Source organism: Peromyscus eremicus, chromosome 6 (assembly GCF_949786415.1).
Source record: "Peromyscus eremicus chromosome 6, PerEre_H2_v1, whole genome shotgun sequence".
Taxonomy (NCBI): Eukaryota; Metazoa; Chordata; class Mammalia; order Rodentia; family Cricetidae; genus Peromyscus; species Peromyscus eremicus.
The window spans coordinates 101,144,526-101,163,311 of record NC_081421.1 but is presented as its reverse complement, the minus strand read 5'-3'; the positions used below and the strand labels follow the sequence as shown (position 1 = coordinate 101,163,311).

Genomic DNA, 18,786 nt, shown 5'->3' with positions numbered 1-18,786 from the left:
TTTTGTTTTTTTAATTAATTAATTAGCTTATTTATTTATTCTTTCATACATTACATCCCTACCACAGTTTTTCTCCCTCCACTCTTTCCATCCCCCCACTAAACACACACACACACACACACACACACACACACACACACACACACACACACCATCCCTCTCCCCCAGATCCACTCCTCCTGTTTCCCTTCAGAAAAGAGCAGGCCTCCCACAGATATCACCTGAACATGGCATAACAAGATGCAATAGGACTAGGCACTAACCCTCATATCAACGTTGAAAGAGACAGCCTAGTTGGAGGAAAAGGGTCCCCAGGACAGGCAAAGGAGTCAAAGACACCTCCATTGCCACTGTTAAAGAGTCCCACAAGAATGCCAAACCTACTCAAGTTTAAAGCTATTCTATTGAGCCGGCGGTGGTGGTGCAGGCTTTTAATCCTAGCACTTGGGAGGCAGAGCCAGGCGGATCTCTGTGAGTTCAAGGCCAGTCTGGTCTACAGAGCGAGAAGCAGGACAGGCTCCAAAAGCTACACAGAGAAACCCTGTCTTGGAAAAACCAACCACAACAAAACACTATTCTGTTGTACTTGTTTGTTTAAATTACGTGTATTCATGTGCGTATCTCTATGTGAGTGCATCCCTTCTCAGACTGCCATGGGCTCTGGAAAAACACTGGGCTTCTCTGTAAGAGCAGCAAACAGTCTTAACCACTAAGCCACCTCTCCAGCTGAAACTTATCCCCTTAAATGCATATACAGTAATGTATAGTATCACAGTTCATGGTTGGTCACTGGATGGAAATGTGATAACTTAAGAATAATTTATTGCCACTTTCTATATACATAAACTCATGTAGTTGCTGTATGACCTTGTCATTCATAGACTTTACCCAGATGTTATCATTCATAAATGAGAAAATTGAAGCCTAGGAAGGTCAAATAAATCATACAAACCTAGCAGAGTCAGGGCTCAAATCCAGGCTTAGTGAGTCCTGTGCTTTCTCAATCATCTCTTTTGCTATTTCTCTCTTTTGTCTTTTATGGAACACAGAAATCATAATTGAGACTTGGGAGGCCCAGAATTAATCCTAGAAGGAATCACCTAATCCCTGCTGGTTAAAAAAAAAAGAGTAAACAGAAAAAGCCACTTGTGATTGGATAGCGCCTGGACTTTCTATTTCCGTATCTGCATCCCTTTCTATCATCAGCCTCTGCTACATTCCTTAGCAGCTCTCTCCCTAAGCCCGAATGCCACATCTTCGTCACCACAGATTGTATTCCACACAGCGTTGGTTTCCCGTGATTTGTACTTGTGAATTAATTAGACAGGATGGACGTTATGTGAGGTCAGGGCCATGTGTGCCGTTTCTGTTTTGTGCTTTAAAATACTCACTTCTGGGTTTGAAGCCCCGAGTGTGTAGACTGCTTTCTTTTCTCCCCATAACATATTTAGTTATTGAGACTGATTGACTGCCCACTACATAGAGACCATAACATATTTAGTTATTGAGACTGATTGCCTGACCACTACATAGAGACATGTAGGTTTGCCTTTGCTTGAGGGTCCTGTGTGTCTATGGTGGCATTTTCACTGCAAATCAGTAAGTTCATGACGCTTTTATGGCAGGTGACCACTCACATATCTAAAGAAGGGGACAGATCTTCATATTCACTCAAATGCACCTGTAGGTCAACACAAAAATCCCTGCTATTTCCACACACAGCAAAGATGTGTGTGTCATAGTCAACTTGAGTTTATTCGGAGAATCAGTCAAATTTTTTTTTAAAAAAAGGATATTTAGTCGGGTGGTGGTGGCACACGCCTTTAATCCCAGCACTCGGGAGGCAGAGCCAGGCTGATCTCTCTGAGTTCCAGGCCAGCCTGGGCTACAGAGTAAGTTCCAGGAAAGGCACCAAAGCTACATAGAGAAACCCTGTCTCAAAAAGATATTTAAAGTCTCACTGAATGCAACCAATAGATAGTAGAAGAATGAACACAACTGTTTAAAAAAAGGTTACTCTTACAGTAAGCTTGAAACAAAAGCTCATGGGGAGTGAGAATATTCTGTCTTATTGGGGGGCTAGGTCAGTCCTTCTGTCAGCCCCAGGGGGTGGAGGATGCTGAGGCAGCTATGGCACTTCCTGTCCAGCCCAGAGTTTTAAAAAACCTAACAATCTAGATTTTTTTCAGAGCCACTAAATGACTCATTTATAAAGCTGTGTCTTAAGCGTTGCATAGTTGATAAAAATACAAGCACATGCTGGAAGCTTTGTAAACACATTAAGTTCAAGGCGCCTGTCTCCTGTGTGAACAGTAACCCTACGGCCTTCATTGTGCTGAAAAATCATCACAATAGACAGGGAACCGTTGGCCATCCTAGTTGATCGAGTTAAGGCATTAGAAGCAGCATCCTGGGGTGTTAATGGGTAGGATGTGATCTGAGGTACAGGAACTTTAAAGGGTTGGAGGTACAGGTGACGTTTTTCTGTGGGCTTAGCACATGAATCTACTGGTATTTTAATTAGTGTCTGCGGCCCCACAGCCCCACAGTCAACACCCCCTAGCCACTCAGGCCTGGATGTGGAGGGCCTTCCAGTTACAATATGCAGGTTTAAACTAGATCTCTATCGTTCCGTTTACCAACAAAGACTCAGAAGTCAGATTTGGGGGGGAAGTCCTGCTAGATCAGAGAAGCTGAGAAGCAACCAGCTGACCTTCTGGCCAGAGACCCAGCAAGAGACGTGTCTCTTGATCCTAAAACCAAGAGACAGCACAAAACTCAAGTCCCTGCCCTTTCCTTCCTGTAGGTTGTCTTTATCCAAATTCTTGGTTTCCCTATGACTAGAGGCTGTCTTCACCCCCTGATTCAAGATTTAGCTTTATTGGGAGTCTCGGGAGTATCAGTGCAATCAAAATATTCTACAGTGAATAAGAGCAGGGATAGCTTCATGCAGTTTCCAAGCTCCCTGGCTTGGCGTGGTCCTCCCCTCGACCTCTTCTGTGTGTATCATACGACTGAGGGCACGGTCCTCCCCTCGACCTCTTCTGTGTGTATCGTACGATTGAGGGCACGGTCCTCCCCTCGACCTCTTCTGTGTGTATCGTACGATTGAGGGCACGGTCCTCCCCTCGACCTCTTCTATGTGTATCGTATGATTGAGGGCATGGTCCTCCCCTCGACCTCTTCTGTCTGTGTGTATCATGCGGTTGAGAGCATCTTTAGAGTTAAGGAAACAACCAGAGTAACAGGAAAACCTTGAAGCCTGGCCTTGCCCATTTTCTGCTGTACATGAGCACACACGCTGAGTAACATGTAAAGAGTGAAGGTTTATGTGGTTCAGTTCTGGAGTCTGGGAGGTCCTGATGAGAAAGAGTTACAGATGGTTGTAAGGCGCACATGGGTGCTGGGAACTAACTGCTGGTCCTACGCAAGGGCAGTACCACTGAGCCATCCCTCCAACTCCTTATTTTATTTTATTTACTCGAGTGTGTGTGTGTGTGTGTGTGTGTGTGTGTGCGCGCGCGCGCGCGCGCTCATGCCCATGCGTGTGTGCACATGTGTCATGGTGCATGTGTGAGGTTAGAGGACAGCTTTCTGCCGTCGGTCCTCACCTCCCACCTTGTAGCGTCAGGGTCTGCCTGTTGGTTGTGCCGCTGTGCCGCGTCCTCCAGCTGAGCTAGCTCCAAGCTTCTGCCTGATCCTGCTGCTTCTGCCTCCCATCTACAGACGTGTGCCATTGCGTGTGGCTTTTTATGGACTCTTTCTGGGAATTGAACTCAGGTTATCACGCTTGCCTAGGACACACTTTTACTCAATGAGCCTTAGTTGATGGTCCTAGAAACAGCTCTTACCTCTGAGGAAGCCTCTCTTCTTCTAAGTGAGCTGAGGACTTACTGGTTGCTTCCTAGAGAGGCTTCCTTTCAATCGTGCTTTTTTGATTTGGGGTCTGCCGTTTCCTACTGTTTTAATAAAAGTGTGGTGGGTTGACTATGTTAGTTCACTTGCAAAGTCTGGTGCGATGCATAATTACTACAGAATGGTGAGCTCCTGGCTCCCCTAGCTGGATGCAGAGGTAATACAATGAAAGTCCCAGGGATTCTCTCTGGGTGGTAAATTTCATTCCATCAGTAAAAGTGGGAAATAATGCATTCTATTCATTTAGGTCTAGAAGAGAGGCAGCCACCACCCTGCCCTTCCAAAAGGAGGAGAAGGGTTTTGCACCTCCGTGAGGTACATGGGAAGGATCCTAGATTCATACTAGCTTTAATTTTCTATTGTTTTACCGTTTCATACACTTACATGATCAATTTTAGTCATTTTCTTCCCTATCCCACTCCTTCTCTTACCCCACTCTCGTTCCTTTCAGAACCTTCTGCTTCTTTTGAATGTGGCCCATTAAATTTAATTTGAGTTTTCTGCATGGGCATGGGTGGGAGGCTAATGTAAATACAGCTTTCTAGGGGCCATATTCTAGGGGACATACTTCTTGGGGGAAGGGAGGTTATAAGCAGGCGATCTGGGCTGCTGTAGGTACCCAGGCTGCATAGTCACCCTGGCCATTTGGATCTTACCTGAGGGGCCCATTCTGGCTGTACCATGGTTTTGGAAAACAAAGATAATTAGCCAAAGGAAAAAAAAATGACTATAGATCCGATTTCTGGATGTGCAAAAAGTAAAATCCTCCCCGACAAGGTGAAAATAAGCATTTTTTATAGCCATATTTATGTCTTAGAGGACGGGATGAAAATGCAAGGGGCTTTATTTTCTCATATTTAAGGATGCTCACACAATTCTGAGTCTCTCTCTCTCTGTCTCTCTGTCTCTCTGTCTCTCTCTCTCTCTCAGACACACACACACACACGCACACGCACACGCACACGCACACACACACTCACACACTCGATTAGACAGATAAAAGGTGAAAGTCAGTTGCCTAGATTTTGTACGGTGTGGGGGCTTCTCACGAGAGTCGAGACTCACTGTGATTCAGCAGAACCAGGAGTCTAGGCCTGGATTTCTTTTTCTCTCTGTTAAATGAAGAAGGCTGATTATTTAAAGGCTATTGCTTTTTATTGGTGTGGCTCATTGTTGAGAAAAGGCAGCAGATGGCAAACTGGGGTATTTTCAATTCCACTGCTAGCTGAAACTCTAGGAAGAAAATAAAGCCTCGTGATTACGCTGCATTGATGGAGTGATTGAGGTGTAGGAACATTCTGTCACAGAAGCTCCCCATCCCCTTCACTGTACTTGTGGCATGGAAAATTTAGAAGAACTCATTTAAAAGGGACTTCTTGCTCATTTTGTTGGTCTTGGGATGTATTAATCTGCTATAACCAGATAGCGTAGGTTGGGTGGGCTAAAAACTGATGTTTATTTCTCAATTCCAGGGGCTGGCACCTCTCCAGTACAGGTGCTAGTGAGGGCACTCTGTGTGGCTTGATGATGACCACAGTTTGTTATGTTTCCTGAGGCCAGAGGGAAAGTCCTAGTGTTTCTATTCTTTTAAATGAACTAGTCCAATCATGGGACCCCACCCTATGACCTCATCTAAACCCAGTTCATCTCACAGTCACTGCTTCCCATGTATCACCCCCTGGGGAATTAGGGCTTCAACATGTGAGGGGAGGAGGGAGAGGGCAAGCATTCGGTCCCGAACAGAGGGATGGGAGATGTCTTCTGATGAGAGATGGCTGGTCCAACAAATAAATACAGGGCTGCTTCCTCCTGAGGTTCTGACATAACAACAGAACAGGAGTAAAAGGTCCCGATGATAAAAGAGAGGAAGAGGAACAACAGGAAAACATTGGAACAGAAAGACACGTAGCATGTTCTGTCAACTACAGATTCATATTTAGTGGCTTGGAAACATTTTTATTGGAACCTGGGCTTTCTTCAGGGTTGCTCACTTCCTGAAAGCTTGGCTGACATGTCACCACAGGGTGTCCCAGCTCTTGCCTTTGTTGGTAGCAGGAGTCAGAGAAATGGGCTACAGGCTTTGCTTTCCGGCTGCCTGATGACCGAAGACTACCCACAGTTCTTTGCCGCTTGGGCCTCCCTCCAGTGGCTTAGTTCTCCAAACAGCCTTAAGGCAACAAATGGAGGGAGTCTGTCAGCAGGCGGTCATTTTATTACTCTTCCCATGTTCCATTTGTTAGAAGGAAGTCAGTGGGTCCCACCCACACGAAAGGGGACCACAGAGTGGGAATAGCCATGTTACGGGCCTGGAAGAAAGGACAATCTTCTGGAGAGACATTTTTGTCTCTCAATTTGACCATCAGATGTTAAAACAGTGGACTCCAGAGAAATGGGGATTTCTGTGGGAATCTCATGCTGGGAGAGGGAAAATGCACCAGCCACAGGGACATCTTGTCTCCTGGAAAGATGTCACACACTTCTAACTGCTTGTCAGACCGCGAAGGCCAGATAATGATGGGCAAGTGGGCAGGACCACACTGTCACGGAGACTAGTTAGACCTCCATATCCTTGGCCACTGTTTAAACTTTGATCTCAGTTCAGGACCCTGAAGATGGACTGGAGGGAGAGGAATGTCCCATGAGTCTCCTTGTTCCTCTTCCTGATACTGCTACATTGAATAATTCTTTTCCTGCTTTCCATTTTAAATTTGGCTCTTTTAATTGACTCATTGATGGATGGATGGATGGATGGATGGATGGATGGATGGATGGATGGATGGACATGGCTTGGGGCAGAGGTTGTAACCCCAAGTCTAATAACATGAGGGTTCAGGTCACTTGGAGCCAAGTGTTCTCTTTGAGTTGGCATATTCATTGAAAGTATTGTAGATTCACAGACAGGTTGCGAAAATAATAGAGACCAGGTATAATTGTTGATCATTTCTTTCCAAAGTAACATTTTTCAAGACTGTAGTGGGCCGGCGGTGGTGGTGCACGCCTTTAATCCCAGCACTCGGGAGGCAGAGGCAGGCGGATCTCTGTGAGTTCAAGGCCAGCCTGGTCTCCAAAGCGAGTTCCAGGAAAGGCACAAAGCTACACAGAGAAACCCTGTCTCGAAAAACAAAAACAACAACAACAACAACAAAAAGACTGTAGTAATAACATCACAACAGGGTTGACATTGATGGATGTCACCTGTCTTAGTGATGTTTCATAACTTATTTTTATGAGCTACCTTCTATACTGCTCCATGGCGTGTTCCTATATCAAGGATACTCTATGTCATAAGATCTTCCTGTGTCAAAATACTTCATGTTCCAGGACTGTATTTGAAGCTGCCTACAAGAGTCTGCCCATGATTCCTATCCCTCCAATGTGCAAAATACAGGCTAAGAATGTAGCTAAGTGGTGGGATTGGATCAGTGCCCTTAATACTTAGTCACAGGTTCAACCCCCAGCAACACAAACAAAGACAAGAAAAACACTTTCAAAGCCTTGCTTACACAAGTTCCAGGACAGCCTAGGTCAATATGAGACCTTGTCTCAAGAAACCAAATGAAAAACATTAACTTGCTTCCAAGGCCCCCAAATTCTCATTCCATTTCACCATTATTACAGCATTCAGAATTGTATCACCCGATCAGGCCTGGCTCTTAAGAACAGGGCCCTGGGAAAAGTCCATTTCTACATATGGTTCTGTGGTGTGGAGAGAGGTTTGGATTCTTCTAAAATATAGACATTGAGAGGCTAATCCCCGGTGTGCTACTTGAAGATGGGGCCTGGGAGAATACCTAGGTTACTGGTTAATGCCCTTGTGAGAAGAGGTAGGAAGTGCTTGCTCCCCTCCTCTCTGCCATGCGAGCACACAGCTAGAAGGTAACCAGCTGCAACCCCCAGAAGAGCCCTCCCTAGAACCCAGCCATGCTGGTACACTGTGGGCTTCCCAGCCCCCAGAACTCTGAGCCGTCAAGTTCAACTTGCAAGCTGCCTAAACGGTCATATCTAGTATAGCATCTGGATGGCAGCATCCTGCAAAACTAGAGACGCATTACCTGCACAACACCCCTTCCAGGTCCCAGGCTGGGACTGAGGTTTCACCACGTTTCTTCTTTACCCACTTTCCATCCACCTTCCATTCCTGCTGGCCTGCCTGTGGACCTCAGCTCCAGTATCTGACAGGACAGCGGCCTTACAGAGCTATTTAAGCTGTTCCCATAGTTGTACCAGGTCAAATCTCCATAAACAATCTTTATACTGTTTCCATGAATGTCACACACGTGCAGCAGTTTGCTCTCCTGGTGGAACCCAACTGATCTCTGAACCCACAGTGCAGATCAGTGCCCTTCACACTTAGCCATGGGCGGTGGGGAGAAAAGCCAAACATTAGTCACTTTATACAAGTCACCCACAGGATTCGATGGAACCAGTACCGCTTAAACTATGGACTAAATTGTAGCCTATAAACAGGATTGGTTGAAAATTCTGCTACACTCATAGATCAGTGTTTCGTTTGGCCATCATCAGAAAAACTTCCTCCTGCAGCAGATGGGAACAAACACAGAGACCCACAACCGGATAGTGTACAGAGAGTGAGAGACCTTGGAACACTCAGTCTTAAATGGCATGTGTCCATCAAATCCCCTCCCTCAGGGCTCAGGAACTTTGTGGATGAGGAGGCAGAAAGACTGTAAGAGGCATCAAAGAAACAGACCTTCTCGACACAACAGGGCTGATGCACACAGAAACTTACAGAGACTCTGGCAACATTGCTTCTATGTTATGGTTTACTCTTTTATTTTATATTACTATTCTTATGGGATTTGTGTGTGCACAGGTGTGTGTGTTTCTGCATCTGTGTGTGTTTCTTGTGCTTTTTCCCTTTGGCTCTCCTTTTCTGATTTGTTTTAGTTGCCTATATTCTAATAAGAGAGAGAGAAAGGGTATGGATTTGGGTGGGTGGGGAGATGGGGAGGATCTGGGAGGTGTTGGAAGAGGAAAAACTGTGATCAGAATACATTAAATAAAAATCTATTTTCAATAAAAATTATATATATATATATGTATAAATGGTTTACAACACCTTTAGGCTTCAAGTCCATCCTGCACACTTGCCCTCTTTTAAGGAACTCCAACATTTTATTTACATTCATATTTATTGGCATCATGCACAGCTGAACTTACGTACCCACTGGAAAACAGGAGACCTGAATTTAACATGGTGAAGTTGTGCTCAGGCATCTTTCTTTACCCATACCATTAGTGCCAGCTTCCCGGTTTGTATCTTTCATTTAGATTGGGGTCCTCTTCTGGGGAATGTAGCTAACTCATGAAGAGATGAGATGATGGTGTTGGCCTTGCATAAAATTCTGAGCAATACAGTTGTCATAGAGATGTTTATGCGCGAGAGCTCAGCAAGTTAAAACAAAGATAACATTCACAAGGGTGACCTGGGGACAGGTACATTCCTCAGGAAGTAACCCCATCCCAGACCTTACCATTCTGCCTTGATCTAGCTCTGCCTTATTTTGATTTAATTTGGACTTTCGAATATGTGTGTCTAACTAACCTAGTTGACTTCTGTAGTTTTTTTTTTTTTTTTAAAGAATTGCAGATGTGTCTTTTTTTTAAGCTCCTGTAATTTCAATAAAGAAAAAAACAAAATCCATACTAATTCTACCACTTATAAAATAACTGCATAGGTATCTGGTGTTTTCTTTCTAATCTTTTTTTTATGTGCAAGCATGTTCATATGTAACATGCTCTTAACAAAACATGTGCCAAGCGGGGATGGCAGCTAAGGCCTGTAAACCTAGCACTTGGCAGGTGAAGGAAGGCAGGAGCATCAGGAATTTTTGGTCATCTTTGAATACAGCGGAAATTCTGGGCCAGCTTGGGCTACATGATACACGGTCTCAAAAGAACAAATAACAAGAATAAAACATGCCATGCAAGCATATGCACATGTATCACCTGTCCCCCGCCATGTATTCACACAAATAAAAAAGCAAAAGCATACCAAAGTTCAAATTGTATTGTTTTCTTCCAAGAAAGCAGAAACATGAACCAAAGTTGCAAATGATATCTTGCATTGATAAAGCCTGTGCTGAAAAATTTCCAGAACTTGTACATGGGCTTTATCATTGCTGTTGTTATAATATTTGTTTTTTGAGACAAGGTCTTGTATAGCCTAGGCTGGCTTTGGTCTTGCATAGATAATCCTGCCTCTGCCTCCTGAATGCTAGGATTAACGGCATGCACCACCATACCCAGCTTAATTTTATTTTTGTTTATAAATGAATATATGAACATTCAGATGGCCAATCTAAGAATCTAGCATCATGTTGTATTTTCTCTGGTTCTTATTGCACTTCTATTGATGTCCTTTGAGCTAGCCATATTATTATTATCTATCTTCATTTATTATTAGTTGGGGTTTTTGTTGTTGAGACGGGTCTTTCTGTGGAGCTCTGCTAGCCTTGAACTTGCTATGCAGCCCAGGGAAGCTGGCCTGGAACTCAAAATCCTCCACTTCAGCATCTGGAGTGCTGGGATTCCAGGGTGTACCAGGACACCTGGCAATTAGCATTTTGATTTGACCATCTTCAAAACAGCAGTGACATTTAGATGTTCAAGTTAATAGTCCCAACTTCAACTCTTGAAACAGGCGCTTCTACACAGAGCCATGGCTGACATCAGATCTCTCTGTTTGCTCTAGGCTTGCCCTTTCTACTTGTGGTACTGTTGTGCACCCCAGAATATCAGTCGTACTAGCCTTGTGCTCTACATGTCTGTAGAGCTTACCAACCAATGCAACAAGCAAGGAAACCTCACCACATTTCCCATGTGTGCCCTGCACAGGGTAATGGGGAGACTGTGACTGCTTATTGATGCACTAAATCCAGATTTCATGGAAAAGCAGCTTAGAAGTGAAAGTGTATAATTATGAAAGCATTTTGAAATAGAAACATGATGGTTACTTATACGTTTATACAATTATAGTAATAATGTATATAGTTGAGTTCTAAAGTCTTCCAAATTATCACAAATCTTTCCTTGCATCAGTATCTTCTTGAAAAAAAAAAAATTGTTTCGTTGCTAGGGACCAAACCTGGGAACTTGTGGATCGGAGGCGAGTGCTCTACCACTGAGCCGCTCCTCTAGCCCCTTGAAAACAGCGTTAATACTCCACACAGGCCACATCTTATGAGATGGGTGTTTTAAGCAGCTAAGTGACAGAGCCAAGTGATGGTCATATTTTATAGATTCATAATTTATTTAATCTTCCCACTATAATTGGGCAGTTGGAGTGTTTCCAGTTTTTTTTTTTTTTTTTTGCTGTTATAAAAAATGTTGCAGCTGACCTTTTCATAGAGGTAAAATATAATTCAATATTTATTAGGTCCACACTATGGGATGCACAAAGGTTTAATTTTCTGTACTTAAAAGAAGTGTTATTTTAGTGTGTGTGTGTGTGTGTGTGTGTGTGTGTGTGTGTGTGTGTGTTTTGATGGTTGTTTTTACTCCTTTTAGGGGGAGCCTGCCAAAACAAATTTGGGCCAGCTCCCAAATAAATCACACAGAGGCTTATTCTTAATTATGAATGCCCGGCTTTAGCATGGCTTGTATCTTGCCAGCTTTTCTTAACTTAAATTATCCCATCTACCTCTTGCCTCTGGGCTTTTCCTGTTCTCTTTCTTCTGTAAATCTTGCTCTTACTCCATGGCTTGCTGTGTAGCTGGGTGGCTGACCCCTGATGTCCTCCTTCTCTGACTGCTTCCTCCTTTCACTCCTTCATCTCTTTTCTCTCCTCCTACCAGATTTCCCCCGCTATATATTTCTCTGCCTCCCAAGTGCTGGGATGTAGGTCAGTGGTAGAGCATTATGTGCAGGGCTCTGGTTTTGATCCCAATGCCTTAAAATTTTATATATATATATATATGTGTGTGTGTGTGTGTGTGTGTGTGTGTGTGTGTGTGTGTGTATGTTTTTCAAGACAGGGTTTCTCTGTGTAGTTTTGGTGGTGCCTGTCCTGGATCTCGCTCTGTAGACCAGGCTGGCCTTGAACTCAGAGATCCACCTGGCTCTGCCTCCCAAGTACTGGGATTAAGGCGTGCACCACCACTGCCTGGCTTAAAAGTATTTTTTAAGGCTGTCGTTGAACTGGTCTATAATTGTGTATTGGATGATTTGTTCTATTTCCGTGAAGAGACATCATGACCAAAGCCATCCTTATAAAAAGAACACATTTGACTGGGGGCTTGCTTACAGTTTTAGAAGGTTAGTCCATTGTCATCATAGCTGGAAGCAGACAGGCATGGCACTGGGGCAGTAGCTGAGTGCTACTGGAGCACCTGAGCCACAGGCAGCCGGCAGAGAAGGAGACACTGGGCCTGGCATGGGCTTCAGAAACCTCAAGGCCCACCCCGCAGTGACACATCTCCTGCAACAAGGCCACACCTCTTAATCCTTCCTAAACAGTTCATCAGTTGGGGGCTAAGCATGCAAATATGTGAGCCTATGAGCGCCATTCTCATTCAAACCACAAGGTTCGTACTGGTTTTACCTGAAAATCTATCTATCTATCTATCTATCTATCTATCTATCTATCTATCTATCTATTTATCATCTATCTATCTATCTAACCATATATATATATATATATAATTAGAACATTTTTTTTGAGACCGAGTGTCTCTGTGTAGCCCTGGCTGTCCTAGAACTCACTCTGTAGACCAGGTTGGCCTTGAACTCAGAGATCCACCTGCCTCTGCCTCCTGAGTGCTGGGACTGGATTAAAGGCATATGCCACCACTGCCTGGCTTGAGAAATTTATAATAGTAATTATAACAGTCGATGTCATGGCACTGACTAAGTGTTGAGGATTTTACATACCTGCTTGTCTTCATGCCATGTCCATTTTATGAAGCAGGTGCTGTTTTCTCCTTTTGTAGATGATGACATGTACCAGGTCATGTGGCTCTTCGATGTCAGTCTGGACTTCTATGTGCTCTGTCTTTGAATACTTTTGTTAGTTCCCTGTTTTGGGGACTCCTATCCTTCCGGACATAGTTGAAGGCTCTGCTGAGTAGATTTGTAATTCTCCACCAGGCACTATTTTCCCCTGCTTCTGACATACAGCCCTACGGGTGCTAAGACAGATGCCCGGCTACCTGTGTGTATGAGACCTAGCACCCAAATCAGAGCTTTACAGGACACTCCTGTGGCTCATCAACCCAGCAACAGTTGACGAGTAAGGCCTATCCTGTCTTCACTGCAGACCATGGACAGGAACCTGCTCATCACACTCATCATCGAATAGTATTCGTTACGTTATGTGTCTGAATCTTTATTAAAAGGTAAACATTAGTCCCAATTGCACTTAGAATTTATTGCACATGTACCCTAAAGCATCCTTTAAATTAGGTAACTGACCAGATATAATGGGAAAAGGTGATCTGGAGAAGAATGTTTATTGAGATGCTCCAGAGAAATAGGTGCAGTAGCTTCATATATGTGTCAATTAGAATTCAGTTTTGGTCCTGATTCTGTATACGAGTGATTTCATGACAATAACTGTTCCCTTCTTTGTCATCTCTATGAAGGGATTAGAAGGTGATCATGAGTGAAGAACATTCATTGTATTCACAGTGGTGGTGTTTTTACGATTATTTATAGTTATTGCTGCTGGTGGGTTTTGTTTGTTTGAAACAGGGTTTTATGTAGCCCAGGCTCGCATAGCCTAGGCTGTCCTGAAACTCCTGATCATCCTATGTCTTCCTCTTAAGCATCGTGATTACAGGGGTGAGCCACCATGCTCACCAGGGCCTTGTAATTAACCAAGGTTCCCCTCCAAGTCCTTGAGAATTCTAGCCAGTTGAGGCAAGTTGATTCCCACTTTCTGAGTCATGAAGGCACAGCTTGGGGAGACTGGACAACTTGCTTAAAAAGCAAAAATTTAACCTCTTCTAGCTGTAAGCCATAGTAAAGCTGCCAGGTTAGGTGATTTTTTTCATGAATATTAATGGATTGAATTGCTTTGAAAGAAAAAAATGGGACAAAAGGGAAAGATTATGGGGAATTCCAGACATGGTTGTGCACACTTGTAACACCCACACTTGTGAGGTGGAGGCAGAAAGATCAGGAGTTCAAGACTAGCTTCTTGAACACCTCTGCTAGTCAGCGTCTTTGAGGCCAGCTTGGGCTACATAAGCCTTTATCCCAAACAACAACACATTAAAAACAAAAGTGTACTTAATTCCATAACTATTCTAAATTACACAGTTGCCTGGAGTCTGGGTGGTTCAGAGAGTTTGTATGACTCATTGTCTATCTTGAGGCCCTCGATGTAGCTCATTTTAATATACCAGGGGGAAGCGTTAGAAGGCAGATGAAATGAAGGCTAGATAGCACTCTGAAATGCTTAGAAGTAGATGGATTTCAATTGTCAGTATAGAATTATAGAAGAACGAAGCACCCCACAGTAGCTATACACAGAAGGAGTGAAGCACATTTTACCCCTCAGGATTTCACATTATAGGACAATAAGGGGGAGAGTGCATTAGACACAGCATTGTCATTTTGTACTTGTTCTTGCTTAATGACAAGTCACAAAATGAGAATGTCCCTACCAGAGTTACTACCCAATAGCAGTTAAATCACAGTGAAATGACATGAACGGATGTGTTACCTCTGTAGCGGATCCGTGGGAAACATGAACATAAGTCAATGTTTGGACTCTTTGGATTTTATGGCATCAATAAATATATGTGTGTTTTCAACCACACAAGGAATGTATACTTGTTGTAAAAAGAGAAAAATATAGAATACGGTATTAGAAAGAAAGGACAGGTTGGTTCTGTATTTCCTCCTCTTTTTACTTATCCAGTGGCAACTTAAGATACATTTCTCATTTGAGCAAACATATTCACTAAAGGATATAAAACCTGGGTTTCTGGAATTTGTGATGAAATGTAAAAATATTTATTGATTAAATACTACTTCTTTTTCTGCTTTGGTGTTACATTAAGTAATGAAAAAAAAAAAAGACCTCCATTTAGAATACTTTAGAGCAAAAGCAGGCCCAATTTGAATTCTCCACTCCTCTCCCTGTGTCTTCCATCTGTCTGTGTTTGTCATAGATGGCCTGTCTATGGTGTGTCTAATGTTTGTCCCTCCAGCGAGGTCTCACCTCTTAAACCCCCAAACAGTGCCATCAACTGGGGACCAGATGTTCAGATGCCTGAGCCCATGGGGGACATTTTTATTCAAACTACCACACATCACAAACTGTATCACATAATTTTAGAATTCCCTATTGTAGTCGTTTGAATGTAATTTACCCCCATAATCTCGTAGGAAATGGCACTATTAGGAGGTCTAGCTCTGTTGGAGTGGGTATGGCCTTGTTGGAGGAAGTGTGTCACAGTGGAGGTGGGCTTTGAGGTTTCCTATGGTCAGGATACCACCCAGTGTCTCAGTTGACTTCCTGTTGCCTGCAAGATGTAGGACTCTCAGCTGTTCCTGTAGCACCTGGTCTGCCTGTGTGCTGCCATGATGATAATGGACTGAACCTCTGAAACTGTGAGTGAGGCACCCCAGTTAAATGTTTTCTTTATAAGAGTTGTGGTGGTCATGGTGTCTCTTCACAGCAATAGAAACCCTAATTAAGACACCTGTATACTCACCTTAGGTAGTAGAGCTCAATAAATGATCTGGGAAAACAAGAGAGAGGTTGAGGGCCAAGAGACATTGTTCTGCGAAATGTGATTTTCCCATTGGATATAATCTTTCCAGAGTGCATTGGTCCTTAGTACCAAATCTTACAAGAGATTGAGTCTTAATCCTTTTCTAGTCTTTCAGTTACAAAGACTCTTCTGGATTAGAGTTTCTGTTGGCCAGTGTGTGCATTCTGAGATAATGGCTGTCTCAAATGAAGCTTAGATCCTGAGGCTGGCAGTACAGATCCCTTCTAAGATCACCCTTTCCAGCTGGAGTTACCTATTTTCAGTTATGGCCTGAAAGGGTTAAGTGGAAAATTCCAGAAATAAACAGTTTATAAAGTTTACATTGCATTCCATTTGAGTAGCATCATTTCTTTCTTGACCAGTCTCACACGTTTTTTGCTGTTGTTTTATTATTTTTTTTCAGTCTCACAGTCATCCCAAATTCCTTCTAGAAATTCTTACAGAAAATATATAAAACATTTTCAGAGAAAGAATTTACTAGAAAAGTCCCTATTACTGAATCCCAGTAACAGAATTACTACTTTTTGGAAGTCTATAAAAGGCTTTATAAAAGAAATGTATGATGTTTAATATCTAAAAATTAACGTCTAGAAATTGTGGCTCTCTGTACGGTGATGTGAACATGTGTCCTCCACTGCCACCTTTTCTCTCTTGAGACGGAGTCTCATTGTGTACCCCTGCCTTCCCTTGAACTTTCTCTGTAGACCAGGCTGGCCTCGAACTCACAGGGATCCACCTGGCTCTGCCTCCCGAGCGCTGGGATTAAAGACGTGCGCCACCGCACTATGGAAAGTGTTTTGGAGAGTTGGAGAGCTGGCTTGGCTCTTTACCCGGCTGCTGGGGGTGGAAGTCCAGCCATCATACTTGCACAACCAACACTTTGGTGGCTGAGCCTCCTCCCGAGCCCTGTGACACTTTGGAAACCATGTTTTGGGGCCAGTGAGATGGCTCCGAATGTAAAAGGGCACTGTGCAAACCTCACCACCTGAGTTCAGTCTCCAGATCCCCAGGGGAAGGAAAGAACCGACTCCCGGAAGATGTCCTCTGACCTCCTAAGCATCTCACACACACACACACACACACACACACACACACACACATACACACACATACACACACACACACACACACACATCATACACACATGCACACCTTTCCCACACATAATAATAAATTGACTTCTAAAAACTAGTTTCAATCTCTGCTTTGGCTCTGGATGCAGAACTCAAGGATAAAAAGTGTCAGCTAGGTACAGAAGTTTTTTTTTTTTTCCCATGGAATTTTAATACCTATTACTCCTTACTAATTTCAGAGCTTTCCATTTAATATCACCTACCACTATCAGAAGCTGTTTTAATATTTGACCTGAGACGTACTTCAATGGTAGAGCATCTGTGTAGCTTGTGTGCAGCCCAGGGTTCATTCTCCAGCATCTCATGCCGTGTGTGTGTGTGTGTGTGTGTGTGTGTGTGTGTGTGTGTGTGTGGTCTGTCTATCTGTGTGTGTGTTTGAAATATGGTGTCAACGCAGCCAATGCTCGCCTTAAACTCACTACATAACCAAGGGTGGCCTTGAGTTCTTGGTCTTCCTGCCTCCATCTCTAAGTGCTGTAATTACAGTTGTACAATCATGCCCAGCTCCTAAGGTTTCTAAGCTGAACTAAAAAGGCTATGCCCCAAATATTTCAACTGTGACGTAGAGGAGACAGATGTTAGGAAGCAGTCCTGTCTATGAGTGTTTCCCCGATAGACACCTCTCTGCATATCTTTTCAGTTGACCAGTGCTTGCTAACCCCTAAGACCAATCTGCCATGAATCTGAAAGCTTGAGCTTGTGGGAAGTGACTAAGATGGCTGACTCATCCTCTAGCGGGGTGCTGCTCTGCTTCCTGTCTCTCCAGAAGAAAACTGCCACACTGTTCTTCCAACAGATTTCTTAGTTAAGACGCAAGAAGATGAATTCTAATTAGCACAGAAGTAACAAGACAACATAAATACTTGTCACTTTAACTATAACATTAGAATTGAGAAATAAGCTATTATCCATTGGCAGTCAATGTAGCAGCACCTCACCTGTTTGCTATGATTTCATTCTCAAGTAGACCACAACAGGAAAGTGTGTTTAACAGGCTGTAACTAAGAGTCTCCGGGAGTTACGTAGCTTGTGGGCAAATGCTGCAAAGTGGAAGTTCACACCCAGGTTCAAATGATTTTTTTTCATGTGTGTGGCTGTTTTGCTTTCATGTGTGTCTGTGCACCATACGTAGGCCTTGTGCCTTCAGAGATCAAAAGAGAACATTGGATTCCCTGGGACTGGAGTGACAGATGCTCATACGTTGCCATGTGGGTGCTGGGAGTCAAATCTGGGTCCTCTGGCCATGGCAGCATGCACAGGGCCTGCGCAGGTCTAAGCCAGCTGGGGTCCCAGCGCTGAGAGTGGAAGTGGACACAAGCTCCCATCCCTAACCCAGAAGCTATCCACTCGACAGCTGTTCCCAAAGGAAAAACTAGCTTTCTGCAGCAGAGCTCACTGCAGCAAACTACACGTCAGGGCAGGCCCCAAGCCCGGACGGAGGTGACCAACCCAAAAGGAACTCGGTGGCATTTTCAGAGCTCCTTTGCCTCAGAATGCTTTGTGTGGGCATTTTCCTTTATCCTACACGTTTTTGCTTATATATTATGGTTTATTATTTTGTGTTTTGATGGGATTTGTGTGTGTGCAAGTGTGTGTGTGTGTGTGTGTGTGTGTGTGTGTGTGCATCTGTACATGTTTCTTATGCTTTTTCTTTGGCTCTTTTTTTCTATTTTGTCCTATTTAGTTTGGCTTTGTTTTTTGTTGTTGTTGCCCATTTGTTTTCTAATGAGAGGAAGAAAGAGTGTGGATTTGGGTAGATGGAGAGGTAGGGAGGTGAGGAGGATGGGGAAGATTGGGAGGTGCGGAGGATGGGGAGGTAGGGAGGATGGGGAGGATGGGGAGGTGGGGAGGATGGGGAGATGGGGAGGATGGGGAGGATGGGGAGATAGGGAGGTGGGGAGGGTGGGGAGGATGGGGAGGTGGGGAGGATGGGGAGGTGGGGAGGATGGGGAGGTGGGGAGGATGGGGAGGTGCGGAGGATGGGGAGGGTGGGG

At 43.9% G+C, this 18,786-nt stretch overlaps 1 protein-coding gene across 2 annotated transcripts in view; it reads left to right on the top strand.

Moving 5' to 3' along the window:
• Positions 1–18,786, top strand: part of Mcub (mitochondrial calcium uniporter dominant negative subunit beta) — a 63,961-nt gene that overhangs the window by 20,440 nt on the left and 24,735 nt on the right. The window lies entirely within an intron of this gene.